Raw genomic sequence first — 11753 nt, 5'->3', positions numbered from 1 at the left:
AATAAATGATAAATTTTAAAAAATATAGTACAACATGTATAAATGTCTTAATTTAATAATCAATTAACTTTAACTAATTAAAATAACTAAATAAAATTAGTATTTGTTCAATTTCTATAATTAATGTTATAAATTTCAATATATAGAAAGTTAAATTAAAGCTTTCTTTATAGCTAAGTAAAACCATTCGAATAAAATAGCTAATAATTAACAATGACTTGAGCACTACTAATTTATATTATATATATTTATATATAATTATTATCACCTCTGAATCAACGTTGTCATTATCAATTGAATGTTTCTGAAATAGGTTAATCAAATATTATATTAAATATGCTATTTATTATTATAATTTAATTTACTTTATACAAAAATATCAATAGAGCAACAAATTTTTATTAAAAAAAAAAAAAAAAAGAATTAAAATAATATAATTATGGATATTGACAAAGTTATGGAAAATATAATTATATTAAATTTTTAATAGGTGTTTCATCATTTGTCAAAATATATCATTTGTTTAAAGTTCAATTATATCAATAAAAAATTTAATTCACAATATTTCTTAGTATTTTAATATTTTCATTCATAATTAATAAATCTTTTAAATTAATCTAGAAGATGTTATTAAATTACTGTAATATTAATTCATATTCAAAAAAATAATGTAATAAAACTGACATAATAAAATACTTTACCTTCCTTTCTGTAATGGATACTTTCTTCTGCAGGAATAATAACATATATTAGGATTAATAAATAAAATATTTACATTCACTATTTGTTAATGATTAACATTAAGAATAAATCAATATTATTAATAATATATTTCTTCAAGAATTACAATATAAATGTATAATTACTGCAATAAATATTCATACCTTTACGTTAAATAACCTTGGTCCTTCTTCATCCTGTAACAATAACGAATAGTAAACGAATAGTATTGATTATAAAGTTATTGCAAAAAATATTAAAATATACTAATAATTTTTTTAATAATTAAATGATTACAAATTATTATTATTATTTTTATAAATTATAATTACTAGATTAAAATCGATTAAGAAAGATTTTTTTTTGTACATTTCATATTAAATTATATAAAGTAAGATTAAATAAATTAAAAATATTGTAAAATAAAAGCTTTCGGTTATAACATTATTTAAAATATATTTGTTAAAAAAATAATTATTATTACCTTCAATTTAGTTTTGATACTATTTACATTTTTCTGTAACAGAAATTATACGTTTTTAAATATAATTAGAAATTAAAATTGATACATTTATTTATATAACATGCATATAATATTTAATTTAACTATACTCTTATTTTAAATACACACACACACACACATATATATATATATATATATATATATATATATAAATATTTATTAATATATTATGATATACTTTATAACAAATTAAACAAATTAAGTATAAAGATTATAGTATTTGTGGTATTAAAGTAATATATTAAAAAAATAATAGTCAATTCATTATTGACTTTTTATGATGTTAAATAATAATGTTAAACAACATGTGCGAAAACATCGGTTGTCAAACTTGCTTAATAGCTGGCATCCCGTACCTTAGGAATTTACCTACAAGCAATCGATAAATTATTATCGTGCTTTACAACTCATAGAAAATACTTCAAAACTTGTACTATATAACATTAAAAAAAATAAGTTCGATTCTGAACATTTTATAATGTAATTTCGCGCATCCATTAACTCAATGAACTGAATTAAATTCGAATGCAGAACTATCCGTACAAAAATGAATCGACCATTTGTATTCAATTCCGTAATTCCTATACCAGAACAAATCATTTTTGTTGGTTTAAAAATCAAGTATGCTAAAAACCAAAAATGGACTAAAAATTCTATTTTTCATTAAAATAGTATCCTGTTATCTGTCAAATGTTACCATCTAGTTGGCTTACCACCACATTCAAATATAATTTCAAGAAATCTCAAATTATCTTAAGGACGAGTACAATCTTTGAACATTAACTCAATGGAATATTATATTTTACCTCCAAAGTGATTCTTACATCTTCATTACAAAATAGCAATTAAGGGGTCTTCATTGCTAGTGGATCAATCAATTTTCATATTACTTCAATGAAGTAAATAAGATAGATTTTACTTTCAGCAAAGCGACTTGCGAAAAATAATTTTTTACACACTTTTTACGATGAAGCTCTTCCCTCATTTCGATATGCCGTAGAAATTTTGAAAACTATTTTACTTTCTTATAACTTACAATTACCGAATCGTATAACGGATGGAAAATATTTAATAGTTGAAGACTCGTTATTACTCCTTGGAAATGACAAGTCCGTGGATCCAAATACAAAGAACATATTTGAACACATCGATATCAAATTATTATATGGACTAGAAAAAAGTTTACAATAAATTACATTTATACCACAGTAGTAGACCATTTTGAGTTCAATTTTACTTTTCTATACCAGACAAATACTATAAGCTCAGTAAGTAACACAAGCAAAGCTGGACGATTAGCTACATTCAGCTTAAAAAAAAATTCACGCGAATAGACATTCAAATTATACAACAATTTAAACAAATGGACAGTTATATATTTTTAATACTACGCTATATATATATATATATATATATATAGTATCCGTTAAAGAAGGATTATATATTTAAAAAAATCACAATTTAGACTAATTAATTTTCTTAATTATTTTACAAATTTAATATTTTACTTAGCAAATTTGATTCCTAATCAATGATTTAATATATATAACTTCATATGGTTGTAGTATAACAAAAAAAATTCCAATAAAATAATAAGTTATTACCTCACTAAAGGATGCTTTGCCAGATTTTTTATTTGCCTGAAATATTAATAAATGCAAAGATAGAATACAGATAATCTACTAATATTTTTGAAACAGAATTATAGAATTTATTATATTATCGTTTTCCTCTATTAGCTTATTACATTTATTATAGATTTTTAAAAACCAAAGATAAAATTGTCTATTTTGCAAATTATGATTTTTTGTAAAAGTATTTTACATAAATATTTTACATATTACTTATATAATCAATATTACATGAAAATACTTTGAACATTACAAAAAACTCTAATAACCGATTTTGAGATAAGTTTTTTTATACCGTGAATGTTAATATATTTTAAACCTTTATACTATATAAGATATAAATCCATTAGAAAAAAATAATTAATTTTAAAAAATTGGTTTTTCAAAATTCAATACTTTACCAATTTTTGAACCTTTCGTTTCGAGTTTGATTTCTGAAAGAAAAAAAATAATAAAAAATACAACTATTATATAATTTTTATATTAATTGTGTACATAAAAGTATAATCAAAATTGCATAAACGAATGCATTATAAAATATAATTGTGAAAGTATAAAGAATTATATTTAATCCCTTATACTCATAACTACATAAGCAAATACGAAACAAATAAAAAAAAATTTACGTTTAACATTGCAATAGTAGTATATCCGATTTATTATCTATTATTATAATAAAATATTGTTTTCTTATATAATATTGAATAAATTTCAATTTATTAATATAATTTATTAAATTAATTTTTTAATTTATTTTTCTTTTGCGATAGATATACATAAAATTTTATAATTCTAGAAAACTAATATTATATTATGTATATTTACTACAATATGAATTAGAATAGAATTTTAATTAAAAATTATTATGACGTGAGATATAATAAAAAATTATGCAAATACAACTACTAAAAATGTAAAAGAAAAAAAATAATTACCTCTAAATGCTGTGTCAGGCCGTCCTTTTCTTTCTATAATGCACATAAATAATATATATTAGTTAGTGTATCTATTTGGCCCAAAAACTACATACGTATGTAGTTCGAAAATAGTAAAATGTTTTTGATAAAAAATAGTTCACAAAAGAGCTTTTTCTTTTATTTTAATATATTAAGCAGAAGTCATAAAATATAATAAATTAAATGGTAGAACAAATCATTTTATGAAAAAAAAAAAGAAATTAGAAAAATGTTTAAAATTACCTTCACCGTATACTTGTCCTTGGATGATTTTATCTAAAAAATTAATTATATAAATCAGTAATTATAATTTACTATTCATTTTCATTATCATTCTAAAGTCTTATTCAAAAGAATTTAAAAAACTTTACTTCGAAAGAAGTATATTAATTTAAGCAATCTTAAATCATCTTATGTTAAGGCATACGTGTTGAAATGTATCCATATGAAATTTTGAATAGAATAAATTTAAATATTAGCGCTTAATTCATTGTGAAAAGAATTACTATAAAAAATACTACGGAATTTCAGAACTTTTTATAAAATTCGTTCTAAAAAGAGAAATATTAAAAATTTACTGTTAGAAGTATTGTTAAAATATTAATATAATCTCTAATAAAGAAAGATAATTTTGAGACTCGGTAATAAATAATAAATTTTTTTTATTTTAGCAACCATAAGGTAAAACTATTATACTAAATAACCTATATTACCAATTTTCTGATTATTTTAGGCTCTTTCTGAAACAATAAAAAATATCAATATATAAACTATATATCTATTAAATGATTATTATAAGAGTAATATTTGTTATAAAATTCTAGTTTAAATGAATATTTTGAAAAGTAATTAATTAAAATAAAACTATATTTGCAATTATCACAATTAAGTAAATTTTAAAAATTAGATCAATATAATATTAATATATCAAGCCTTAATATTTTCATTACATTTGCTTGAATTTTTTTCTAAGGTATTAACTAAATGGTATCAAATTACTTTTAGTAAAATTTAGTAAAATATTATTTCAATCAAATCTCAATGTAATAATTGATAATATTACCTCCTCTTCATCTTGTACATTTGTTTCATCCTAAAATAAATAAATATCATTGGTTATTAAAAAAAAAAAAATGAAAAAATTAATCGCTTTACTCCTCAATCATCTTTCTATTATATAATTTACATAACTTTTAATTATTTTGTGACTCTATAATTAATATTATAAACATTTGCACAATTTTAAAATTAAAAATTCTATCATTAAATTAAAGCTTAATATAGAAAACAAATAGATTTATATACTTTGAAAAACAAGTATATTAAGACAAGTTTATATTTATAAAAATAATTTCCTATTTATATTATAATATTATAATGTTTTTAATATTTTTAAAATAATTTTTGTTTTGTATTCCATTTCAAATAAATAATTTGTTATTAATGATAATATTATTATTACCATTTTTATTATCATTGTTATTATTAATAAAATAATTATTGCATTTATACGTCGATTAAGTTTTACTGAAGTAGATAAAATAAATATATTTTATTGTCAATTAGACATATATGATAATATTTAATATAAATTAAATATAAGTGAATCTTAAGAAGTAAATTAAAGATAATAAAAATAATTATAAATAATATTATAAATATATATCTATATAAACAAATAAACAAATGAATATATTAAATTATTCTTCACGTTATTTATGTGTATAATAATTTCTTATATTAATTTTGTTTTCATGTTTTTACTAATTACTATAATTACTGATATTATTTAATTATGCTTTATAATACACTCCAAAATTATTTTCATAATATTAATATAATTATGTTCAATAATATTCTGATAAATATTTTCATTAATTATGATTCACACGCCATAAAAATCATTAAATCAATTGCTTAGAATCAAAATGTCCTTTTTTAAGCCATTTGCATATTTTTATATGTATATTTTAATTTCAATAAATAGTCTAAAATATCATTTATATAATGTATTAGAAAATATAATTAATATATGCTAAGCTTTAATTATTATTTAATATCGTTACCGATCCAGAATTATCTGTTTGGGCAGGGATTAATTCTTCCTGAAACAATAATAATATTATTTACAAGGTTTAATTATTTTATTAAATTATTCCTCTACCCATTATTTTGAACATCTTTCTTTATCACTCTATTAAATTTCAAATAAACTATAAGCTTATATTAAAATTTGAAATCATATGAAAATGTTGCGAACATATGTATGATGAAAACTAAATATTAAGAATCGAAGAATCAATGCATATATATATATATATATATATATATATACATTTGAATAAACTTTGTAATGAAATTTTTAATATAAATCAGATACTGTTACCCAGATGTAATCTTTTTTTTATTGAATACCTGTATCTGAAACAATCACAAGAAACATTGAATATTATTTTAACAATAAAACTGAATAATTTAATCATAATCTATTCATTAGCTATTTAATTGATATCATACACAATTGTAATTATGTTTATTTAAATAATTTTAATTTAAACGTGCTTTTAAAATTTTTTAGTTTCAATTTAAATTATTATTAATATAGATTGATAAGATAAGATAGGGTTAAATATTAAGATTGAAGGTAAAGTTCATTCCCATTACATTATTATTAAGATCCACAATGGCATAATATTTTTTACAATAATAATATTTGTAAAATCGATTCAATCATTAGCTTCTATGATCCAAAGAGAAGAATTGCTTTTAACTGGATTTGTTAATTACTGTTAAGTGTTATTACTTGTATAGAAAAATTAAAAAATGAATTCTAATAAATTATGTCTACTACAAATAGTTTTTAAACGTAAAGTATCTTTTTTTTTCTGACATAATTATAATATCTTTTATGTTGCAATTAATTTATTTATAATTATTAATTTTTACTATTTTACAAAAATAATTCTATAGACCAGTGATCCGATTAATCGAATTATTATTAAATATTGATAATTATCTCAAATTATTACCAATGAAGACGGCCCTTCATTATTTGGAGGTTCAACTTCCTGTAATAAATAATTAAAAGAAAACGTATAAAATATTTAGATTTTAGAAATATAAAAACTTTAATCATAATCTTTTTTCATTCTATAGACAGTTCAAAATTATCTTTATAATTTTCGTTTGATGGTTTTAACATTTCTAATTATGAATAATGTACATCTATTTTATAATAATTAATTATATAATATTACAAATTTATACATTTTAATTTTCATAGTATTTTATAATATTCATACCGAAGTACAACCATTAAATTAATTATATCAAAGATCTCCATTAAATTTATTTATCATTATATAATAACATGATAAAAATTATTAGAAATAATAAACAATTAAAATATTAAAGATATTTTGATTATAAAATACTTTAATCTTCATAGTTTTGTATTATATAGACAATTCAATATTATCTTTCGAATTCTCGCATTCTAATTTAAGAATTTGGAATTATGAATAATTTGTAACTACTTCAAAATACTTAATTATGCAATATTACATCTCTATTCTCGTTTTCATAGTATTTTATACTATTTACATTGCAAACAAACCAACCATTACAACGATTATAATAAAAATCTCTATTAAAATTCCTTATTATTACATTAAAAAATTATTATTATATAAAATAAAAAATTATTACCACTACTTCGGGTTCTTCATTGCTTGGGCTCAAGGCTTCCTATAAAAAAAATAATAAACAAAAAAACATTAAAGATATTTAAGACAAATGCTCTAATTTTCATTTCTTTTAAATATGAAAATAAAATTCTTTCTCTTTTCAAAAAAAAAGTATAAGAAATATAAATTATGTAGTTTCTATTATTAATATCATTAATGTTTATACTATCCCTCAAGATAATATTCAACAATTATTTAATCTTAATGTAGTTACTATAGTCAATTATGGTAAAAATATATTCGATTGGAGGTATATCCAGGATAATTAATTAAACTTAACGATAATAAAATATTATTACCTCTGAGTTATTGTCAGGATCACTATCTAAATAATTCTAAAAAATAAAGTAAAATCCGAATGTATTAATTTATCACTTAAAGTTTAATTAAATAAAATAATTTTTACTAAAATAATCAATATAAATATAATTTATAATTTTTACTTGCGAATTTTCAGCACCACTTTTGACCTGAAATAAAAATTTAAAATGTTAAATTTATAATTGCAAATGTTTATAAGAATAAAAGATCAATTATATATTCTACATTATTAAGCAAATATAAAGACTTTAATAGATCTCACAAAATTATATCAATTTAAAATATTTATTAAATAATAGTCTTGAAGTTTTTATTAAAAAATCATTATATTATAATTCATAATTATTACCGAATTAAAAACAAAACCTTGAACGCCATTGGATACGTCTTTCTGAAATGAATATTGTTAATTTTATATTAATTCTTAATTATCAAGTAATAAAACTATTATAAAACTTCTATATTAAAACTAATATAAGAAAAATTAATATTTTCATTTGCATTTCAATATTGAATTAACTCTGTTAATACTATCTCTTCATAAAAATTATTCATATAATATGTTAAAATCATGAAAATTATTATAAACTTAATCGAAATTTGAAAATATATTGTCATCGCTTAATTTCACTTAATTATCATTAATACACCATTTCATAGTAGATTTATTATAACATTATAAAAACTCTGCATTCTTAAAAAATATTTACACAATCATTAACGGATTAAAAAATATTAATTAAATATCATTTTTTATGTACAAACAATTAAAATCATTTCATAAATTTATAGGTAAGCTTTCTCTTGCATTAATTAATGATTTTCATCGACGTTTTTTGTCAAAGAAAATTTCGTTTTTTAATTTGTAAAATCAGATTTCGTTATATACATATACTCTATGCAGTAAATTAGACATAAAAATTAACAATAATCATAAGCTTTCTATATATATTTTTTGTATTTTAAAACATTAGATTAATGAATTTAAATTTTCAATTAGTTCAATAGTTATTTACATAATATTCCGTATATTATAAAAATAATTCAATTTTTAAATAATTTAAATTGTCGAAAATTATTTTCAAAAGAATATAATGTATTCATTAATTATAAATTAATTTAATTGATATTATAAATAATGAAAGATAATTTTAATATAATCAAATAGTTTAAAATAATGACATTTAGTTATTATTAAGTTACTTAGATACAGAAAAAATACAATTTATTTTATCATAAGGATTTTATGAATTTTTTAATAAAAGAGTTTTCTAAGACTTTTGATTTTGATTAAAACATAGTTAATACATTTTTTATTAATAATTAATTAAAGTTATTTGTTTTTTATTATTATTACCCCTACATTACTGTTATCGTGATTTGAGTAACTCTGACAAATAAATAATAAATAGCGTTATGAGACATTACTATTTCTATTATTATTATCTTAATGATATATTTGCAAAATGAATACTATATACTACAATATCTCCTTTAGTTTTTATTTATTTAATAATATTTTAGGATTAAGCAGAAATCAGCTCGATGTATTTACATATGAAACCGTGAATTGCTCCGTTTATTCATTTATATATTCAATTATGCTACATTATCTTCAAGTATATATCAGTAAATATTATTTTTTGAGAAGTATGCATTATAAATAATCTAAAATAATCTCTAAAATATGCATGTTTATAGAGAATTCCAAATTTAATGAATTATATGCATATTACAGTATAATATTGTTTGTAGAGATAAATTTTTTAATTTTTTCTAAACCACAAAAAGAATAATATTTCTTAGTTAAATGTTTTGTTTTTATAATTTAAAAAAAAATTTTTTAAATTTAGTCAAATGTAATTGGACAAAAATATAAAGGGAAAACTAATTACACTTTTTTAATATTTATAATATCTAGGATATTTCGCAAATATTTATTAATAATATATACTAAGTATACATATATATATATATATATATATATATATATATATATACATATAATATATATATTATATATATTACATGTATTTTATATAATATATATATTATATAATATTATATATTATATTTTATATTATATTTTATATTTATTTATATTATATAATAATATTATATAATATTATATATATATATAATATATATATTATATATATATTATATTACATATAATATAATATAATATATATATATATATATAAACATATATATTATATCAATGAAATTTGATGGATGATATATCATGATTAAGAATTTTTAGTAATAATAGTAATTAACATGTTATTCATAAGTAATTAACAGCCGATTTGTCTAAGAAGATCATAGATATTAAAAAAATCTTCTTCATTTTCTAATAAAAATCGTAATGAATGAAAGCAATTGTGACTGTAAACAGATAAAACATTCTTATTACTAATACCTTGACTTAAGTATTAATTTATTAGACTTTGTATATGGAAAATTTAATTTTTTATATTTTTAATTATAAATATAAAATCATGTTATTATTCATTGTATATTAATAGTATTCATTTCAATGGATTCATTTAAATGTTTTATAAATTAATAGTTTTACATAAATAGACAAAAAATTTTATTACATATGACGTATTGTACAATGTTTTAAATATTATTGAATACACACTACTTAATTAGAGAACAATAAAATTACAATAATGTCATACCTGTTGAGTATCTAAATTACGTTATATTTTTACTTCAATTCTGACTATCTTAAATTAAATTTCTTGAAATCATCATCATATATCCATCTATATAATTACAGTTTTAGAAAAAAGCAATATATTCAAATATTTCTCGATACTCATAAAGCTCACTGATAAATATATTTGATAATTATAAAATTAGATTTTAAAGCTATGATTTGAAAATTGGACAAACGTAGACAAATCCAACTTGTTCATGAAATTCTGCGCGCACGCGTGCATGTGTTTAACTACCCAAATATATTTGTTTCTTTAATAATTATAATTGTAATTTTTAACCAATCGATTTACTCTGAAACAAATTCATGCACAATTAAAAAATATAATTATAATCTATCATATTTATAAATTCTGACCAAATAAAGTACATATTTAACATGCCTAAATCATTAACTCTTGTAACATTTGTGTAACAAAAAAAACAATTGTTCTCAATATATAATAATTCGAAAATATAAAATACTGATATCAAATAATGATCAACTCTTAATCACTTTAAGTATATTTTTAATAATATAAGACAATCAACATGTATATTAAAGAAAAAAATTTAAAAAAATTTCATAAAAATAATATTAAATCTTAGGATTATCCCAAAAGTAATGAATATAATATTTTATTCAAAACCTTTCAATTTTCATCTGAGAAATTTTATACTATTATATGGAAAATATTTACAGCATTTATATGAAATTTATATTTTTTGTACTAAATATTTTATTATCATTTTATTAATATTACAAATTCTTTTGCAAAATATTAATCTGCATAGTCATTGATAAAAGTCAATCGCTAGTTTGTAGTATTATTTGAAAATTAACAATTGTTTAAATTTCGAACAATAATTAATAAATATATCGTCTAATTTTTAGAACTATAAAGTTATGTTACTAAAGTTAAATAAAATAAATTAGCAAATTTAAGTGCGATAGATAATCATGAAATGATTATGACTTAACGTTTGTACATCAAATTATATTTGGTAATTACAATAAATTAGTACTCAATTTTTTATATATTTATATATATATATATATATATATATATATATATATATTAATATTAATGGTCAATTTTCTTTAATTTTGACATACTGATAAATGAATATATTGTAAGTTATAAAAAAA

The 11753-nt window shown here is 18.5% G+C and overlaps 3 long non-coding RNA genes across 3 annotated transcripts; all 3 read right to left on the bottom strand.

The window, feature by feature from the left end:
* Nucleotides 1–263: 263 nt before the first annotated feature.
* On the bottom strand, nt 264–1239 carry LOC105362534 (uncharacterized). Its single transcript, XR_912891.1, has 4 exons — nt 1205–1239; nt 885–917; nt 702–728; nt 264–304 (listed from the first exon to the last, which is right to left on the bottom strand). It is a non-coding gene; the product is annotated as an uncharacterized LOC105362534 (long non-coding RNA).
* A 2570-nt stretch (nt 1240–3809) lies between these two features.
* On the bottom strand, nt 3810–5936 carry LOC105362535 (uncharacterized). The gene is made up of 5 exons (XR_912892.1): nt 5897–5936; nt 4894–4923; nt 4544–4570; nt 4074–4106; nt 3810–3842 (listed from the first exon to the last, which is right to left on the bottom strand). It is a non-coding gene; the product is annotated as an uncharacterized LOC105362535 (long non-coding RNA).
* A 1601-nt stretch (nt 5937–7537) lies between these two features.
* Nucleotides 7538–8281, bottom strand: LOC105362536 (uncharacterized). Its single transcript, XR_912893.1, has 4 exons — nt 8247–8281; nt 8020–8046; nt 7876–7911; nt 7538–7577 (listed from the first exon to the last, which is right to left on the bottom strand). It is a non-coding gene; the product is annotated as an uncharacterized LOC105362536 (long non-coding RNA).
* Between the last annotated feature and the right edge of the window lie 3472 nt (nt 8282–11753).

This window comes from Ceratosolen solmsi, unplaced genomic scaffold (assembly GCF_000503995.2).
Source record: "Ceratosolen solmsi marchali unplaced genomic scaffold, CerSol_1.0 scaffold41, whole genome shotgun sequence".
NCBI classification, from domain to species: Eukaryota; Metazoa; Arthropoda; class Insecta; order Hymenoptera; family Agaonidae; genus Ceratosolen; species Ceratosolen solmsi.
The sequence above is the reverse complement of the archived record's forward strand: the minus strand, read 5'-3'. Positions and strand labels throughout refer to the sequence as shown.